Source organism: Myotis nattereri (assembly GCF_964212035.1).
Source record: "Myotis nattereri genome assembly, chromosome: 17".
Taxonomy (NCBI): Eukaryota; Metazoa; Chordata; class Mammalia; order Chiroptera; family Vespertilionidae; genus Myotis; species Myotis nattereri.
In genome coordinates, this window is record NC_138092.1 from 8,287,716 (window position 1) to 8,308,964 (window position 21,249).

The 21,249-nt window shown below is 42.2% G+C and overlaps 1 long non-coding RNA gene across 1 annotated transcript in view; it reads right to left on the bottom strand.

Annotated features, from left to right (window-relative positions):
• LOC308533450 overlaps positions 1 to 21,249 on the bottom strand; it is a 295,328-nt gene that overhangs the window by 167,274 nt on the left and 106,805 nt on the right. The window contains exon 3 of the long non-coding RNA XR_013997090.1: positions 14,307 to 14,384. This is a non-coding gene — a long non-coding RNA (uncharacterized lncRNA). The remainder of the gene's footprint in view (positions 1 to 14,306; positions 14,385 to 21,249) is intronic.

The following is a 21,249-nucleotide window of genomic DNA, read 5'->3' on the forward strand; positions in this document are numbered from 1 at the left end:
TGTGGCTCACAAGTCACATGTGGCTCTTTGGCCCCTTGAGTGTGGCTCTTCCTAAGCCTTAGGAGTACCCTAATTAAGTTAATAACAATCTACCTACCTATATACTTTAAGTTTAAAAAATTTGGCTCTCAAAAGAAATTTCAATTGTTGTACTATTGATATTTAGCTCTGTTGACTAATGAGTTTGCTGACCATTGACCTAGGGGAATTCTGCAAACACATAGACAAGGTCCTTTGGCCTCTCAACCTCCTGATCTTACCCAATTTTTTAAAATATATTTTTCTATTGATTTCAGAGAGGAAGTGAGAGGGAGAGAGAGATAGAAACATCAATGATGACAAAGAATCCTTGATTGGCTGCCTCCTGCACGCCCCCCACTGGGGATTGAGCCCATAACCCAGGTATGTGCCCCAACCGGGAATCGAACCGTGACCTCCTGGTACACAGGTCGCCGTTCAACCACTGAGCCACGCCGGCTGGGCTTACCCAATTTTCTATACTATAATATTTTTAAGGACTTAGAAAGATTACATCAAATTCAGAAGAAACAAAATAAAATGTAGTTTGGTACCTAAAAGTCTCTCAAATGAGGCAATGCTACATTAAATTCATTTCCTACATTGTTTCCAAGTAGCCAGCCTCTCCATTATAGATCCAGTAAAACCAGTAAGATTGACGGATAGAGGATCATATAAATCTAAGAATAGCATTGACTGGAATCTGAATTTTAGCATTTCTCATTGAAAGTGTCTTCAGTCTGCATACCCTGACCTTTCCCATCCTCCTGTCAACCAGCAGCCTTAGACAAATCTTCTAGCGTCAGACTATCTAATAAAACAAGTTCCTTCTAAAATAAAGTAATTCTCCTATAATATTCTCCGGCACTTTTATTGTTATGTTTGACCCATCAACAGAATTGTCATCACCAACATCTCCATATGTTTGTGTCCCTAGCAACAAATGATGCAGAAAGCTGAGAGAAGAAAACTGGATAAGCACAGCCAACCCTGAGTTTTAGTTCACTATTCAGCTTCCTGGTACTATACAAGTCATTTAAACACTCCAAGCCTGGTTTTCATCATTTCTAAGATGGATACATTCTTGTCTCCCTTCTAGAAAATTTTCTCTAATATTTACTCTAATTTGAAACATTATCCTTGGGCAAAACGTAGGCACTTGGACAAAGCTGATCATGGAAAAATTTACCCAGACACTAACTCTAAAAGAGTAAAAGCATGTTGTTACTCTTTCATTAAAGGTAATGAAACTGAAGGATTTTTTTTTTGAAGGGGGTTGATAAAATAGTTAAATTACCTGCCCATGGTCAGTAAGTTTATGAGTGGTGGGGTCAGTCATAAAATTCTGATTTGGTTGGACAGAGCTTATGGGGTTATATTTGGATTTTAATTTTGGTTCTACAACTTGCTGTGTGACCTCAGACAAGTTGCATAAGCTCTCTGAGCATTGGTTTTCTCATTAAAACAAATGGGAATAATATAGCACCTATAGCACCTATATCTTGGGATTATTATGACTTAACACGTGAAAAATATCTAGCTAGTGCTTGACACATAGCAGAGGGGCACAAAGTGTTAGTTTCTTTTCTGAGCTACAGGACGCTGCCCATGGTATGCCAGAAGGAAGGGTAAGTGCTTGGTCCAACACTTGAGTGCTTGTCAGCAGCCATTGTTGTAGTGTCTGGTTGACAGGGATTTAATCTCTGTGTCCTACTGCCCTCTTCTGGATATCAAACATCAGATCTGCTTGTGAATTCAGCTTATTGGTCCTAACAGAGCAAGCTCTGGACCCGACTCAATAATGCCTACTCCAAAGATGCAATGGAAGCAATTGCTAGATACAACAAGTGTGCATTTGCACAGAACCAGGAGTTGGAAATGATAATTACTAATTACTATACCTGGTGGGTCGAAGCTATGATGAAGTAGCTCAAAGTACAGTTCCTTTAACTGTACTTCAATGTGTGTGCCAGGTAGTCTAACTCTGTCTGACAGTTCTAAGTTAGCCACAAACACTGACCAAACTGTGGATAAATGGATATGAGTAACCTAAAAAATACTTTGAGATGGACTTGGAAGAGAATCCTAACCTACCTCACTATTTGTTCAGCCATCCTCCAAGCTTTTAAACCTTCAATTGTCTTTATTCACAGACATATAAACCACCTGTTTCTAATGTATTCATATCTTTGGTAACAAACTGCCGTTTTGTACCAAGCTGATGTCCAAAAAAGCTGAAGACATCCTTATAAGTGTTCAGATGTTTAGAAGTTTTTCTTAGGTAAACATGGCAAAATGTATCAAATAAGTTATGAAATATCTGAGGTCCAAGGCATATCAAAGGATAATTTATAGAGATTGGAAATATTAGAGGAAAACAATTATTTCAGGCAAATAGCGAAATTCAAATTTCTACCTAAAATTAACTGAAAAGAAATGATCTGTTATGTTCCCTGATGACTTACTGAAGGTATAAGTAATCCCTACTTTATTTTTAAGAAAAACATAGAAACAACTAGGTAATATCGTGGACTTTTCAACCCTCAAGATTAATTTTTAAGTTGGTTTTACTCGATATCATTACAATTTTAGTGGTAAAAAGAACTCTTGACTTGGAACAAATGGATGGTTTATGGGGTGAATGGACAGATGAATGAATGGTTCAACAGAAGGAATACCCTTAGGATTTTAAATTTTTAATGTATTTTCCAATTGCTTCCATGATCCATACATTCCAAACACAAATCATTTTTCCTATTATTTCAAATATTTGTTTTATGATCAATACCATCTAAATGAAGATATGCATTGCTTTAAAAAGCAAATACCAACAAAGAATTTGAGTCAAATTACATTTTTTTAAATATATTTTATTGATTTTTTACAGAGAGGAAGGGAGAGGGATAGAGAGTTAGAATCATCGATGAGATAGAAACACTGATCAGCTGCCCCCTTCACAGCCCCTACTGGGGATGTGCCCGCAACCAAGGTACATACCCTTTACTGGAATTGAACCTGGGACCCTTCAGTCCGCAGGCCGACGCTCTATCCACTGAGCCAAACCGGTCAGGGCTCAAATTACATTTTAAATGTGCTAACAAGAAATTATCAACATTCTGGAAATAAATCCTTCTGTAAAGTGAAGAATAATTTTATGTACCTAATAACAACCTCGTTTATGTTTTATAAATCTCTAATATCACACATTGAATGTGTTAAAGCAGAACTTGCAAAGCAGTATTACATATTAAAAATACTAAGATCTGTCCTGGTTTAGACTTGATATTCATAGATAAGAAATAATATTTTCAACATCACTTAGCAAAGGAGGGATGAAGTTAGAGCCAATCTCAGGACTGCAAGATATGAGACATCTGCTATGTTCCCTTCAGGAACACATGCACACTTTCAAGGAAACACACACACACAGACACACACACACACACACACAATTCAGATGCCCATGTTCTCATTTAGCAAACACTAATGGCCTATCATCAAGACCCAATTCAAAATTTATCTTCTCAACAAATCCCCCAACATTCTCCAACAGAATAAATGCCCTTTACTCTGTTATCCTGCTCACTTGTTCATTTTTCTTTATTGCCTTTATTACATTACTAGAGGCCCAATGCACAAAATTCGTGCAAGGGGCTTGGCCCTCGCAGCCCCGGCTTCGTCTGGAAGGTCGTTCTGCTGTTCGGTCTAATTAGCATATTAGCTCCTTATTATATAGGATGTTATAATAACTGTTTATGTGTCTATCACTTATCTAGACCATGAACTCTGCAAAAGTATGGTCTCTATGTCTTACTCAGATTTTTAGCCCCAGCACCTAACCTGATGCCTAGAACATAGCACATGCTTTAACAAATGTGGTTGCAAACATGGATAACTTGTTTGAAAATCTTTTGGTTGTTTTGTCTGTGTATTGAACACTAAACATCTGAGTCAGCTGACTTCTAAAAACAGTTCTCTGCCCAAAGACAAAGCTACCTCTCCATTCAGTACAAGTGGTCGTTTTCAGTCACAGGTGATATTCAGCCACAGGCTGGCCAACAATGCGGTGGGAACTGAGACACAAAGTGGATTATTTCAGCTAGATAACCTTTCGGGTTCCTTCCCAACATGACCTCCTGTGATTCTACTGTGGGCTGCTTTCTTTCTCATCTGCTCATTTACCTTCTTCTGACTTTGAGAGAACCTCCTGGGGCAGTGACACTGGATTCCTCAACACCAGGGATGTCTTGAAATACTGGGGAAGCTAAAAGGTACTAGTCATGTGATGCTAGCCCTATAAATCACCCAGAAAATTTGGGTAAGCTGTCTCCTCTCTCTCTTGGCATCTCCTAAATTCTAAGGTTGTGCATCGTTTTTACTGGTTCTGACTCAGACTCCGTTTCACATTTTCCAGCTGGACCTTCTCTCTCTTACATTGATGTCCCAGTCACATTGATGCTCCCACCAGTTTTAACCACAGCGACACAAGTTCTGCTTTGTATGTGGCACTGTGCTGGGCACTTTACCTCCACTGTCATTATGCTCCTACAAAGTAAGTACACTGTGGTTTCCACATTAAAATAGCAAGAAACTAAAACTGAAAAACTTGTCCAGTCCCCACCACTAAAACGTAGTGGGGCTGCAGATGTAGCCCATGGCCTGCCTACCCCAGGGTGCGTGTTCCTAACCACCGCACTAGTGCTCCTCAAACTTCACCGTGTGCTCAGGTCACCTGGGGATCATGCTTATGGTCCTACATACAGATTTTGCAAATTAATAATCCACACATGAAACCTATATGTTCATGCTGACTAATGCCACCCCAATAAAAATTAAAAAAAAAAAAAAGAAGCAGATCCTAGCCCTAGCCAGTTTGGCTCAGTAGATAGAGCATTGGCCCATGGACTGAAGGGTCCCAGGTTCAATTCTGGTCAAGGGCACGTACCTTGGTTGCAGGCTCTATCCCAGGCCCTGGTGGGGCACGTGCAGGAGGCAACCAATTGATGTGTCTCTCTCACATCGATGTTTCTCTCTCTCTCTGTCTCTCCTCTTCCCTTCCACGCTCTCTAAAAATCAATGGAAAAATATCTTTGAGTAAGGATTACCAAAACAAATCAGATCCTTATTCAGGCAATCTGGGTTGGGGCCTGGGATTCTGCATTTCTAATACACTCCCAAAGATTATCTGTTGACCCTCTAATTACTCTTTGAGTGTCAAGTAGCAACACTCTGCTCTTTCTAAATGCTGCCTTGCTTCAGGCATTAAATAACCAGTTCTTCTTGACTTGAACCCAGATTCAGACCCAACAAAGAAGATAAGACAGCGTGGCGGGTGGGTTAACCACGTCTGGCACATGCACTCTCGCCCATACAGTTACCTACTCGCAGGGCTAAGAAGCACCGTGGCTGACTACACAGAGGTGCCATGTCAGCATCTTCAGTCCACTACAGAATGGAAAGATCGCCTTATAACTCATTCTCCTCTGACCTAAATTTACCAGAATTTTAATTTATTATTACTGAATCAAAAGCAACAACAATAATAATAATGATGATGATGCATTGAACCACTGAACAACATATTATCCAAAATAGGTACTTTTTAAAAAATAGATTTTATTGATTTCTGAGCATAAGGGAGAGAGAGATAGAAACATCAAAGATGAGAGAAAATCATTGATTGACTGCTTCCTGCACCGAGCTGGCAACCCAGGCATGTGCCCTGACCAGGAATCAAACCATGACCTCCCAGTTCATAGGTTAACGCTCTGAGCCACAATGGCCGGGACAAAATAGGTACTTTTTAAAGCACTTGTTACTAAAATGAAACTTTTTTAAAGCTAAAGAAGACTACCAACACTGAAGGAAGATCAGGACGAGCAAATTTAATAATTTAATGTTACAAGATATGAAATCATTCAACTTGAGTAACTTTTAATTCATTATAGTGCAAATATGCCAATTATGCCTGATTTATTCAAGAAGTTCAGCAGCACTGGATCCTGATATAAACTGGTTGCCATGACATCCAGACTTTACAAGGACACCGTAAAGATCATGATGATAGTGGCAAGGTGTTAAGTTTGACCTTCCATTGATTTAATGATAAATGATAACACTGTTGTATTATCCTGTCAAAGAACACTAGTCAGACACAAGGTATAAGCATAAAGATTTTATATATGTATCCAGCTTCTTCTTTTATTGGAAGTAGTTTAAAAGCAGCTAAAAGAAAACTGTGTCACTTAAAAGCAAGACTGTCTGTGTGCATGTTTGTATATATGCATGTATACTTACACACTTACATATTCCTATACCACATGTTCATATGTACATCTCATTGACAACTTCACTTGCCATTATATTCAATTAAAGAATAAATTTGGGGGCAGGGGGAACAGGTGAAGCATAGGGATTTTTCAGGCAGTGAAACTATTCTGCATGATACTATAATGATAGATATTTGACATCATGCATTTGCCAAAATCCATAGAACTATATGAAACCAAGAGTGAAGCTTAATATAAACTATGGACATCAGTTATTAATAATGCATCAATATCAGTGTGCTAATTATGATAAATTCATCACTAATACAAGATGTTAATAATGGGGAAATTCTTATGGGAAGCAACCTGTGTGTGTGAGAGAGAGAGAGGGAGAGAGAGAGAGAGAAAGAGAGAGGGGTAATCTCTGTACTACCTGATTGATTTTTCTGTGAATTTAAATTGTTCTAAAAAGTAACGTTTATGAGTTTTAAAAATACATGCACACACTCAAATCATAGAGGAACCACTAGAAATAAAGATCATAAATTAAGGTAGCATGGTCAAGAAATCAGTGATACTGCCAGGTAAGAAACTTACAAATTGTAACGTAGAAAACATCTGTCTCACCAACTCTCCCCTTTTCACCTGTCACCCTCCAATCTTCCTGCATTTCCAACACGCACAGGCGCACACACATTGTGTCTTCACGCAGCCCGGGGCTTGACTGGAACCTTCCACCACCCTCACCGGGTCCTGACCAAAGTCCATTCATATCCTAGGCCTCAGCTTACCCATCAAAACCTCTGCTCGCATTCCCCAGGGCTTCCTCACAGAGACGATGCCCAAGAGGAGGAGGTGGTACTCTGACAGCATTGTCCGTACACAGCACATGCGTTACTGCCACCAGATAAAGCCATGGCCCCATGGCTCAGCTCAGTCAAAGATGCATGTCGTTAGCAGGCTGCCGAGAAGGTGATGGGGAAATTTCCTGGGGCTGAGAGACCACAGGAAGAGGCTGATGACCTTATCATTTCATTAAGAGTTTCTAAGGGGACTTACAAAGGAGACAGGTGGATACCCTTTCCCTGCACGGCAGGTGCTAGGAGCTTACGTAGGACTGGGCAGGAAAAGTAGGGGTACTGGGGCATGAGCCACCCCAGGTAAGGGGAAAACACCTATCGTGATTGTCAGCAAGAACACGGCCTGTTCCCGGGACCGGCACAAGCCAGCATGCTGTGGGGGACAGGAGAGGGTCAGGGAGGGGGTTGGGGGAAGCAACTCCTGTTCTGCCCCAGATCGAACGATATCTAGCACAAGGGTCTGGCCCCACTCATGTCATGGAATAGTCATTCGTCTACTCTGGAGAAATGCTATTGGCACAGGAAGTATCGCTCAGGTTCCAGCAACAAGCTGGGAAAGGGACTATTTTGCAGCATGTGAGCCACCTGATAGCTTCAAACCCACCACAAGTAGCTCGAGAGCTCTGCCTTTCATTTTTAAAAAAGGAAGGAGTCTGCCCTGGCTGGTTTGACTCAGTGGACAGAGCGTCAGCGTGTGGACTGAAAGGCCCCAGGTTCCATTCTGGTCAAGGGCACATGCCCCAGTTGCGGGCTCGATCCCCATTAGGGGGCTTGCAGGAGGCAGCTGATCAATGATTCTCATCATTGATGTTTCTATCTCTCCCCTCCTCTCTGAAATCAAAAATTTTTTTTTTTAAAAAAAGGGAGTCTACATTCTGCACCAAGCCTAGCACATGTCAATGCAGACTGTCACCTGAAGGGAAGACAGCCACTCTACTTATGTGTTTATTTCATGACTAGACGCCCAATGCACGAAATTCGTACAAGAGCAGGCCTCCCTTCCCCCAGCTGCCGGCACCAGCTTCCCTCTGGCACCCGGGACCTGGCTTCCCTCACAGTCCCAGCTTCATCCGGAAGGTCTTCCAGAAGGTCATCCAGAAGGGCATTCGGTCTAATTAGCATATTACGCTTTTATTATTATAGATGGCTGTTCTGCCTTGGTCCTTGGTCCTTGGTCCAAGCTTTGCAAAACTGCCGCGTGCTCCTAGAGGCAGTTCTGGTGGTGATCCCTGCCAAGGATCCTTGCTGGGGTTGCTGGGTTGAGGAGACAGAAATGGGAGAGGGTTTGGGGCTGAAGAAAGGAAAGAAAAAGTGAGGAGGTAAACTGCAGCTCTTCGTAAGTTAATGAATTTCTCGGCATACCTGCTGGAAGGCTTCCTACCCTTTAAAAAACCCTCTCTTGGATCGTATCCGTCTGTCCACGTTTTCTTTCCCTGAGTCCCCACTGTGCGTCATGGGCAGCACCGGCCCCAGGCTGCACAGTTCTGCTCTGCTCCGTGTCAGAGGGGAGCCTGGGGGCCACGATCCCTGAAAGAATCATCTTCCACCCGCAGTCACTGGTATAAAGGCTCCTCTGGAACTCACAAGTGGCCATCTGGCCTTTAGTTCACCTGAGAGCAGTCTTGGCTTGTTTTCTATTTAACAGCAAGGCAGGCAGAGAGCACAGTAAATGAAAAGGTCTTTCCAGCCAGGTTCTCAGCGAGATTTACTTTTCAGCAAATCAAAGACCCCTGGGAATAAACTGCTCATCCTTGGAGATGTACCAGTACAGTTTCTATCCTACCTGTCAAGCGGGCAAAGAAACTATTTGGTAAGTATCCGGTTTCCCTGGAAATGAACGCTTATGTGAACTGCTTCCAGCACTGTGTCCTTCTCCTCCTGGATCAAATATAGATTCTGGGCCTCCTCTTCAGGGACACCCACCTCTCCCGTTTCTCTGGCAGAGTCTCTCTCGCCGTCCTGATGGGCTGTTCTGTGGCCAACTGGTCAACTGCCTCCTGGCTTCCCTGGCTGCGCACACGACAGCCTCGGACTCTGAAAATGCCCACTGCCTCCACCATTGACTGGTCCCGTCCTCAAAGATGAGCTGAACTAACTAAACCAAAATGTTTATTCTTTCTTAGAACACCCCACTAGCTCCTTCTTGTCTGCCTTAATAGCGAGCAGATTATTGTCCATTTTCTGTTCTTGGAAGAGCCTTTACTAAAAATGGACTAACTTGCATGGCTGGTGTGGCTCAGGGGTTGAGTGTCAACTCAGGAACCAAGAGGTTGTCAGTTCAATTCCCAGTCAGGGCACATGCCTGGGTTGCAGCCTTGATCCCCGGTGGGGGTGTGTGCAGGAGGCAGCTGATCAAGGATTCTCTCTCATCATTGATGTTTCTCTCTCTCTCCCTCTCTGAAATCAATTTAAACAAAAAGATAATGGCAAACACGAGAGTATATGCACTGCCTAAAAATATTCAAATCTATTTTTTACCAATACTTTTTGATATTTCAAGCTACCCTTGGCCAAATTCAACTATGGAGTCTCATAGTTGTGATCCTGGTAACTAACCTCTCTCAAGACTCTACTATCTCAGTTGTGTAAATGGACTATGAAAACATCTTACTTTTGGTCTTACAGCAAAGCCTTATGGAGACACATCACCACTATCGCAATTCTAACCTCTAGCATTTTCTTCCGTTGTGCCACTAAGAGTTCGCCTCAGGAATGCTGACCATTCTCCAGTCCCAGGGGGAGCTGGCTTTTAACACCACTGAAAATTAACTACCTTGTTATCAGATTTCAAGATCCTGGATGGATACCACAGACTTGGCAGCCGTTATCCTGCGCCCCCTCCCTGCCGGAATGTAGCCTTTCTTCCTTATCTATAATAATCTATAATAATAAAAATGTAATATGCTAATTAGACCGGACGTCCTTCCAGATGACCTTCGGACAAAGCCGGGGCTGCGAGGGAAGCCAGGTTCCGGGTGCCTGTTGGCGGCCAGAGGGAAGCCTGGGTCCCGGGTGCGGGAGGGAAGCCGGTGCTGGCAGCCGAGGGAAGAAAGGCCTACTCTTGCACGAATTTCGTGCATCGCGCCTATAGTCCATATATAATCAACAGGGGAGAAGAGGTAGAGCAGAATTTACAGGGTGACCTACTGCGCTCCCCACACTGCCGCCATCATTGGAATAAATGCTCATATGATTCAATGCTGTCTCTGCTTAATTTGGCTCAAGTGGTGACAGGTGGCCTGGGCCCGTTTTGTGTCCGGTTACAAGAGGGACACAGAACCTCCCTCCTCTCTACACTGGGCACTTCCGCTTAACCATCTGGACCCAACAGATACCCTCTCTGCACTGATCTTGCTCACTATCTTCCTGCTCACATAAGAAGGTTAAAGTATGACCTATGGTTTATCTAGTTTTATTGTAAAGTTAGGCAAGCGTTTTTGAGGAATAATTAGTTCTCTAGAAGGAAAAAAAAATACTCACGGTATGTTAAGTAAAAGGGTCAGACACCCACACCATATATACAGTATGATTTCAATCCTGGGAGCAGAGTTACCTTTTGTTGATTCATTTTAAGGTGGTTTGGAATTTATCTAGATTGTTCTCAGTCTTTTCAAAGGCTTAATAACAGGATTAATTATTTAAGAATAAAACAAATTATGTTCTTTGTTTCCTTTCTAAATATCATCTAAATCCTTGAAGCTGATCTCCCTCCATTGTGTAGCTTCTACCCATTCTGATTTGTATCTCTTGACCTTAAATCCTAGCCTCAATTCTCCTCCTCCTCCTAAAAACAGAACTTCTAACAAGAGCCATTGTAAATAACACATTGTGGCTCCAAGACTGCTAGACTCTTCTTCAGGGTGGGTGGCTTTGCTAAAGACAGACTTTACAATCACTTTGTCCTTGTCTGTGAATGGCTTTCTTGTCTAGCCAAGTTACCTAATAATTAACGCAGATCAACCAATTAGGCTAACATTCGTGTTGCCCCATGCTTGCTCTGAATTCTGGCTTTTTTTTTTTAGTGCAAATTAAAGCCTACTAATTAAATAAACTGGAATGCCAACAGATAAAGCACAAGAATTGAGTCAAAAAATGCATTCCTTTCTAAATTGATATGAATTCAAAAGGAAGGGGAGGGCTTCAAATTTAGCTGCCTATCTGATAAAAAGATATTGTATGTTAGAATTCACAGAACTGAAATAAACTGAAACAACACACTCTGCTAGTAAGTGAAAGGGCACTAACCCCATGGTTACGTCTGATGCAATATAAATATATTATGAATAGGACAGAGTCCGATGCACTAGCTCAGTGCTTTGCAATGCATTCATTTCACATGCCCATGATTCCTGGGATCAGGTGTTAGACCAGCGGGAGGGTCACAGCATAAACCAGCGGTTCTCAACCTGTGGGTCGCGACCCCTTTGGCGGCCGAATGACCCTTTCACAGGGGTCGCCTAAGACCATCCTTCATATCAGATATTTACATGACGATTCATCACAGTAGCAACATGACAGTTATGAAGTAGCAACGAAAATAATTTTATGGTTGGGTCACAACATGAGGAACTGTATTTAAAGGGCCAGAAGGTTGAGAACCACTGGCATAAACTGACACTAGCGTGATGAGCTAGTTTTAAATTTGTGTCTAAAACTCATTTGCTGTGCTTTAGATTAAGGGTGTGGACAAAAAGGGGCCACGTGGTAACCTGACAGCTCAGGGAAGGCCTGAATGGAGGCCTTGCAAACTCAGAGACCTAGAGTAACCACAAAGGATGGTCTGAAATTAAACTTTAACTAAAAGCAGTTTATGGTGGGTAGTCATCTCCTAGGCTGGTATCCTCCCTGACAAAGATCAATTTTGATCTTAACTGAGCCTACTGTCTTTTTGCATCTACAATACCATACCTTTAGAATGTCAGGGTCACTTCCCTTTTTCCCAACCCCTCAGGGTACAACCAATGCACCAGGGCAAAGGCCACAAATTCCCTCATTGTTGTGGGATTAATTGTTGACTGCTCACTAGCCTGCACCCACCTATGTAAAAGAAGCGTGCGTCTATCATTTTACGTTTTATCCAATCCCAGAGGTTTCCCCAATTTGCTTTCTCCCATCGCCCTTATCTATCACCAAAGGAGTTCATGTAACCCACTTCCGTCTCCTCCTTTGATTGTAATGTAGAAAACACAAGAGGCAGATCAGAAGAGGGCATTTATGGATTCTCTCATCCGGTTTTAGGCGGATATTTCAAGGTGGAAAATTCATTGAGATTAGACAAAGTTTATGACACAGTACTGCAGGATTGGTGAATATAGCAACACATGTCTTAAAGAAAATAGTGATAAACAGATTAAATGAGCAATCTATCATCCTGGTAAAACTGTGTGCCCATGCAAACAAACTCTTCGTTCAGATAAACTAATTTGCAAGAATTTCCTGAAGTAAAGAGTAATTCACTGGTTTACAGTTTTATCTGACTGAGGAAGAATATCCTAGAACAGTGATGGGGAACCTCTTGAGCTCGGCGTGTCAGCATTTTGAAAAACCCTAACTTAACTCTGGTGCCGTGTCACATATAGAAATTTTTTGATCTTTGCAACCATAGTAAAACAAAGATTTATATTTTTGATATTTATTTTATATATTTAAATGCCATTTAACAAAGAAAAATCAACCAAAAAATGAGTCTGTGTGTCACCTCTGACACGCGTGTCATAGGTTCGCCATCACTGTCCTAGAACCATTAGGTCATGCTCACAGTTATCTCACTTCCAAACGTCTCACCACTTCCTGATTCACAGCTAGTCTCAGGCTATGGTGTATAACAAAATGTTCTTGAGTTCTTGTAGGGTAAGAGAGGAACAATGCATAGAGCCCCCTTTTTTCGCAGACCCTGAGGCCAACTTCAGAGTCACGGTTTCACTCCCAAAATAAAAGACAGAATGAAGAAAATGCAAAAGTGGAAATCGAAGACCAATGGACAAGGTAGCAGATCAGAGGAAACCTAAAGGGAAATCATATATATATATATATATATATATATATATATATGTTTTTATTGATTTCAGAGAGGAAGGGAGAGGGGGAGAAACATCAATGATGAGAGAGAACCATTGATTGGCTGCCTCCTGCATGCCCTTGACCGGAACCAAACCCAGGACCCTTGAGTCCACAGGCCAATGCTCTATCCACTGAGCCAAACCAGCTAGGACCACTTTTAGCACATCAATCGTGGGTTGCCATTATATTGGTTTGTTGAAGTTTTTGTTGTTGTTTTTGAAACTCTTTGGTAGTATTTCCCAAGTGAAGTCTCAAGGATCATGTCCATTTATGTGTGAAGCCCCAACAAGCTGAAAGGGGATATTGAGGTCATGTGATGTACTCAATATGTGATTTTAGAACATACCTCATTTTATTGTGCTTCGCAGATATTGCATTTTTTATAAATCAAGACCCTTAACCAGAAAAAAGATTACTACTTCCTTTTTTGCAATGGCCTGGAAATGAACTCACATTATCTCTATGTCTGTATGACTACTTCAGGGAAGCCATGTTGAAACTGGGGTTCCTAAAAACCACCCCCAAGGCCACTAAGTCAGAGAGACATCACCTTATGTTCATCAATTTATTTGTCACTATGCCGAAAGGTTAAGATGCTGTTATTATAGCTGCTGACGGCGTAATTAGCCCCCAAAGCAGAGTTTGTAAGAACCTGTTTTCTGGAAGAATGTCTTTCCCTATATGGGTTGATATTCAACATCAGCTTGTTTTTATTTTTAACTTTTTATTGTACATTATCGCTCACTGCCCTAAACACAGGCGCACCACACACACACACACACACACACACACGCACCTTTCAGACTCTGTGGCCTCTGGGCGAGCCAAGCAGCCTGCAAATGAAATTTCTCGATGGAGCAGCACAAACAGGCATCCCTTTAGTTTTCCTCCTTCCAACACACCCTCAGGAGCACTCAGAGGTGAGTGAGGTGAAGATAAGGACGGGTGAGGTGGAGAATAAATGCAACCCCAGACCTCCTCCCTAGAGGCCATCTTCTCAGAGAACCTCCAAAGCCCGCCCCGCAAGCTGTTAAGTCAGACCAAGCCTCATGTTTCCGGGGTGTCATGAAGGCTGCAGAAGTCATAGAAACCTACTTACCACTGTCAAAACGCATCTGTTGGCAGGAAAGTTTGTGGCAAGCATTCCACGGCTCCTATCCGTGCGGAAACTGGTTTCCTAGTTAGAGAAAATGGGCTAGTTACTCCTAAGCAGAGAGATGCCCGTGGTGTGGGAAATGACAGGAGCCTGGCTGACCTGGCCAGGAGGTGGTGCCGCTCAGCACCTGAAGGCGAGGGGAGCCGCGGAAATCAAAGCGGGGGCCCCATCTGCCAGGCTGCAGTGATGGTGCTCTTTGGAGGCAGAAAGGTTGGTCTGGAGCAGCTGGTTCCTCACCAAATGACCTTTTAGCATTTCTGCTTTTGCCGCCTGACAGATGTGTCAACTCAATCATTTCAAAAGCCCCAGAGTAAATAACCAATCGTGAGCGAGGATGACCCAAAGTGATGACACAGGGGCGGCTGCGCGCTGCACAGCGCGGAGCACAATACCCAGGGACGCAGCCAGGAACATTAGCAGAAGGAGAAGGACATGTTAGCCTTTAGTTTTGACTAAATGGCTCTCCTACCTTCACATCAGTTGCTTTGAAGGGGTGAGGAAAAGGGAAGGGCGGGCTGAACGCCAGCGCTTCGAGGCGGCTTTGCCCTTGGAAGACCGGCCTGCGCTGGGCACGGGGCTCAGGTGGCACCGGGCGCTCTCACTCCCACCGCTGGAAGCGCCCAGGGCAGCGCAATTGGCAGCGGGGAAGATTGAGGGGCTGGGGAGGGGCCGGGGAGAGGCAGCTGCAATCAGGTCAGGTCTGATGGCACTTCAGGTCTTGCAAGGAGTTTGTAGAAGCAGCGCAGGTGCTGCTGGGCTGTTTTCTTCAGGGAACTAGGGAGAGAGGCGGGGGTGTAGCCAAAGGTGAAAGGGCCCAATGCAGCCCTGGCTGAGCTTTGGGGCAATATGATTACCCAGGATTCATCCAGGGGGGACACAAAACACTCTTGCATGGAAATCTGAGTTATTCAACATATGCATCCTCCACCCCCACCCCGGCTTTCTAAACCCTTCCCTGCTCTGCTGGGAGCACCATGAGACTAAGGCAGTGGTTCTCAGCCTTCTGGCCCTTTAAATACAGTTCCTCATGTTGTGACCCAACCATAAAATTATTTTCGTTGCTACTTCATAACTGTCATGTTGCTACTGTGATGAATCGTCATGTAAATATCTGATCTGCAGGATGGTCGTAGGCGACCCCTGTGAAAGGGTCGTTCGACCGCCAAAGGGGTCGCAACCCACAGGTTGAGAACCGCTGGCTAAGGTCAGGTGAGCTGTGCACAGCTACTGGGCACTGCGGGGCTCCTCTGTCCACGGAAGAGGCTTCTGGAATTGCACTTTCCAAGACACGGAGGTTCAAATGTTCTTTCATTTTTTTCCACTTTGAAAGTGTTAGGGATTTTCTCCAACCTCACCCCTCGTTTTTTAAATTGAGTTACATACACTTAGATTAAACGAAATATTCTCTCTCAGAGGAAATCCTCCATGCCTTCCTGCCCATCTTTCCAGAGACAAACCATTATTATGAGAGAATTAATGTACAGCAGGTCCCTGAATAATGTCATTTAGTTCAACATCGTTTTATTACAACGTTGATGAGATACCACAGGAACTTAATTCTTGTTTATATATCACTTAGCCTACGGTAAAATTGGTTTCATTATCTGTGGCTTCACTTAAAGTTGCAGAACCTGTCAACGACGTTAAGTGAGAACTTCTAGTAGCACAAGCAGTTGTGTGCTGACGCCAGTTCACACCAACTCCCAAGAGTCAATGTCAAACTTTCAGGAATTTTGCAAACTGATTCTGAAATTGTCGGTAGCATGATATTGGTTGTAGTGGTAGCATTCACATCACAGAAATCATCAAGACTCTTTCGCTCTAGAGCAGTGGTTCTCAACCTTGGCTGCACATTAGAATCACCTGGGAATCTTTTAAAAATCCTGATTTCTGGATGAGGCCCAGAAATCAGGATTTTAAAAAAGATTCCCAGGTGATTCTAATGTGCAGCCAAGGTTGAGAACCACTGCTCCATCCAGAAATCAGGATTTTTAAAAGATTCCCAGGTGATTCTAATGTGCAGCCAAGGTTGAGAACCACTGCTCCGGAGAGCTGGTTGTTGACACATTCACCTGCCGACCACTGACACAGGTGAGTCTGAGCATAAGAGAATACTGCCGTTTGATCATGATGAGATCAGCTTCCTCTCTTTTTCTCCAAGTTTACATTCAGATCCTACATTCAATTAATAGCAAAGCTGAGGTTGATCAATAACATGAAGTATTGCTCATTGAAAAGAGGTTTGAGAAATTTTTAAGGATTCTAGTTATATTCTTTTTAAGGAAGTTTTGCCTGTATTTTACAGTTAAAATGCTTCAAAATAGTTTAGAGGTCTCTGTTTTGGGGCCTTACTTCCATAACCTTAGTCTACCTGCTCCTCAAAATAAGACTTCTGCTCAGTTTTGGCTGATCTGGTTCCTAAAACACCCAGAATATTCCAAACTCATTCCTGACATCTAGCCTTTGCTTCTTTATGTACGCCCTGTCCGAGCCACATGTACCTGATCCAATACCTACCTAATCCTGTGCACTCTTCAAAGTCCAATTTAAACCCACCTGCCACAACTCTTCTCTCATAACCCTACTCCACAATGTGCCTCCTTTTGCTCATAACGCTCATGGTTTTTTGTTTTTGTTTTTTTGCTTCTGCCTCTCACTTTTGCTCTTAGTCATGATATACTACCTTGCATTTTTATTTCACTCTTCTCCATGAAAATGCCTTGTCTACTCAAATAAAGTGTTATCTCTTGCAGAGCAATAACTTTATGTTACATGAGATAGTATTTATCTTCCTCAGCCCCTAGCACAGCACTATCTAAACCGGTAGTAAGTCCTTAAGGCAGAGATCCTGATTGAGTTTGGTTTGTTGTTTTAACATTTCCAAACAGTTACATATCAACCTAGTTTATTGCTACCCAGTCCAGAACCCCCTGGTGATTCTTAGATACAGCTATGATTGAGAACCATGACTTAAAAGATAGGGATGGTTGGATGGATATGAAACTAAATTATGCAAAGTAATTATCAGCACCTTTTATTTTTACCAAGGTTGACACACAGCTAACTGAAATATACAGTATGTTCTTTAGAACTCTCCACTTGATCATGAATTTTTTGAGAATGGAAATCTTGTAGCAAGCTCTCCATCTATTGCAATGTCTGCTACCAAGCAGGTCTTGCATCCATAATGTAAAGATGGCATCACCCTGTCTATCTAATTGTTTCTCCTACCCCACCAACCTGGCTGGTAAAACACTCCATATATCAACTTAGGTGGGACCAAAATTAAGAGTGTTGTTAAAACTATGTTTTTAATAATAAAACAAAAACATGGATAAGTTCATTGCTTGATGAAGATGATGAAAGGAAGGAAGCAGAGCAATTCCCTTCTAGTTTGCTTCTATTTTTCCTCCATGAAGGAGAGTCATAGTCAGGCTGCAATGAATGAAACACAAATCTTAGTAGAAGAGGTAGTAAGGGAATGTCTAGGAGCTTTAAAACATGTTCAAGTCCAGATGCATTACATCTAAGACAATTAAAACAATGTGCAGCTGTTAAAACAGCTGCTAGTGTCCTGGGGGGAAAAGTCGGAGGCAATGGGAAAATTGCCAGATCAGAGCTAAGCAAATGCCTCAGATTTCAAAAGGGGGTTTTTTGTAATCTAAAGTGAGATGAGTTTGACTTTCATACCCAGCAACATTTCAAAGAGTGTTCTTCACTAGATACGCTGTATGCCCTTAGTAAGGAAAGAGGTGATTCAAGAGAGACCAACATGAAGTCACCAAAAATAATTCCGTGAAAACTATCTTATACGGTATTACAGTAGAAGGGGAGTAGATGGAAATACTATCACACAAGGTCCATGCTACTGTGCTCTAAACTTTTTGAGACACAAATCTAACATTGGCTCTGCAGCCACCTCTGACCTTTCACATGAGTGGCAAGCTCAAGCCCTGACACTGGTCCTCCGTACATCGGTCAGGGCCACCGTTTTACAGCCCCAACCCCACTATTCAGACTCTACCTTTGCCACCTCTGTCGCCTGTTGCCTCCAGAGTCCTCTTCCTTTGAAAAATTTTCCGTGCTCAAGGCCACTGACAAATTTTACTTTGGGCTCTGAGGATGACTGCCCCATACCCATGACCTGGGAATTCCATTGTGACAGAGACTACAGTCTTTAACCACTATTTTTAAAAACATCACTCCATAACCTCAGTCCAAGACTCAGTCCCTTACCTTCCTCCTTTTGTCTCCTTTTTGCCCTCCCTATTCTTCCAAGAAAGTTTACTGAATAATTCTGCATCTAATCTACCCACTGCCATGTTCTGTCACATTGTATTTCTGTTCAAGCTATTGCCAACTGGGTTTCTGCCTCAACTGTTCCACTAAACTGGCTCTCACAGAGGTCAGTAATCGCCTGCTGGTTGACAAACACAATGGACACAGTCTAGTTTACTTATGACTCTATTCTCCCCGCAGCATTTGTCATTGTTAACCATTCTCTTCTTTTGTAAATTCTCTTCTGCGTTAATCTTCAAGATTTTCCTCAAGATGGATTGACTCTTTTTGAGTTTCCCTGTCTCTCTCCAACAGCCACCTAAAAATTGACCTTTACCACAATTTCACTTTCAGCGCTTTTCTTATCTCATTCTTCACACTCTCCCTTAGGTGATCTTATCCATACACAAACTGCAACCAACGCGTACAGATGACATCTGACCTCCAGGCTCACATCTCTGCTTGCATAGGCTATAAGCTTATGACTTCAAGCTGACCAAAATGAACTCTATCGTTTGCCTTGTCCCCAACCTAACAAAAAAAAAAAAATGAGGCAAAAAGTCCTTTTAAAAACCTAAATTGTTGGGTTTTCTTATTTGGTTTCACCTTTCTGCCACCACTTAGATTCTGACAATGAATGAATAAGATGTGAAATAATAGACTATTAAGAACACTTAGCAGATAGAGACTATAAATTGTGTTCTCAAAAAGTGACCAAAAGCCAAGTTAGTGTTTCTTCAGATCCCTACAATGACGAAAGAAATGAAATTAGAAGGGTAGTTCATCACAAGCAGTTGCCAGGTCATAATTGCATTTTTTTCAACAAGTAAAAACTCAGACTCCAAATTAGAACAGACACACAAAACTCTGGGAATTCAAATATTTAGTTTCGAAAAAGGGACTTTTGTGAGCAAGCATGCACACTGAAGCTCACTAACTGCCTCCTCCTGTCTTGACAGTTTACATGACAGAACAATATAAACTGCTGTGCTTCAAGAAAAGAAAATTTTAAAACTCTCTAATGGTGCCTGGCTGGTGTGGCTCGGTTGAGTGTCATCCCATGCACCAGGAGGTCACCATTCCATTCCACTCAGGGCACATGCCTGGATTGCTGGCTTGATCCCCCATAGGAGGCATGCAGGAGGCGGCTGATTGATGTTTCAATCTCTCCCTCTCCCTTCCTTCCTCTAAAATCAATAAAAATACATATTTTTAAAAAACTCTTCTAATGCTTTTTATGTAAATGCAGATGTGAATGTGTTGTTAGAAGCAGTCTTCCTTTCATGAGTGAAGCTAAAATTTTCACTGATAAGGTCAGCATCTTTTTTTCTGCTGTGAATCCTCTGATAGAGGCTGCCATCGCAAAAATGAAGTCATACAAAGGAAATCCCAGACCAAGACTGCATATGCCAAAGTATCATGCATCTCAGCATATGTGTAAGCCTATTACTCCACACCTGGTGCTATGCCAGTGTAGATTTTAGAGAGAGAAAAAACAGAAATAGTTATTTTGACAAATCAGTGTTATTGGTTGACATGCAGTAAAAGCTGCTTGAAATCCTAACAACTTCCCTGTGTAGAATATCCACCCACATGACATTCTTTCTTTAGCTAAAATCTTATAATAGCAAATTTGTAATTACATTTTCTATTTCATTTTTCCCCAGGAACATTGTTGGCCTCTACTGTATAAGAACTACAGTGCATCTGTCTCCATTAGTGTTGTCACACTGGTTTTATAAAATCATATTACAAAATGTGGGTCAGTGATCACCGAGTCATGTAATTTATCGAGACAATACCCAGATGCACTGTTTGACATTAATTTTGCAGGGATGCAATCTACTGATATAAACAACTCTGCAACGGCTACCATTCTTCACAAGCAATGGCCATTTACAACGCAGGGGGTGGGTTGGCGAAGCAATAGCCAGAGTTTCACTCTCAAATATGTAATGTCCCAATGTTTTATAAGATAATATATCAGTAAACGCCAACAGGATACCTCCATTGGATAATACATCATCTCTTCAGCTTGACCTGCTACTTATGTCTCCAAATTCAGAGTTTAAGAACCAAAAAGGACATTGTCTCTTAGTCCAGTCCCCGGATTTTGCTAAGGAGGACACTGAAGTACTTAATACATTACTGAAGGACAACCAGCCATTGGTGATAATGTCTAGAGCTAAAGTTTTGCCGAACACAAATTCAGTAAATACCAAGTTCAATTATTTTTGAATTATATTGTCTCACTATTTCCTTCATCACACTGTTCGGAGAGAATTAAATTCCTAATCCTGTATTTCATGTAACTAAGTCAACATTTTTGTAGTAACCTGCTATATACCAGACATCAAAATAGATTCTGGAAATAATAGAAGTGCCCTCCCCTATGAATCACCAAAGCAGGACTTTCAAGAATGGTGTGAGCTAAGAGGCAAATGTTCCCCTCTTATCTCTCTGACAGTTTCTTCTCAGTCTTATTTGCTGGTATCTCTTCCTCTGTTGCCCCTTAAAATTCGCTCTTCTCTTTGCCCATTTTCTCTTATGACATCACTCATCTTCCCTCCTGATCTCATCACTCACAAGATCTTGGCTATGACCTTAA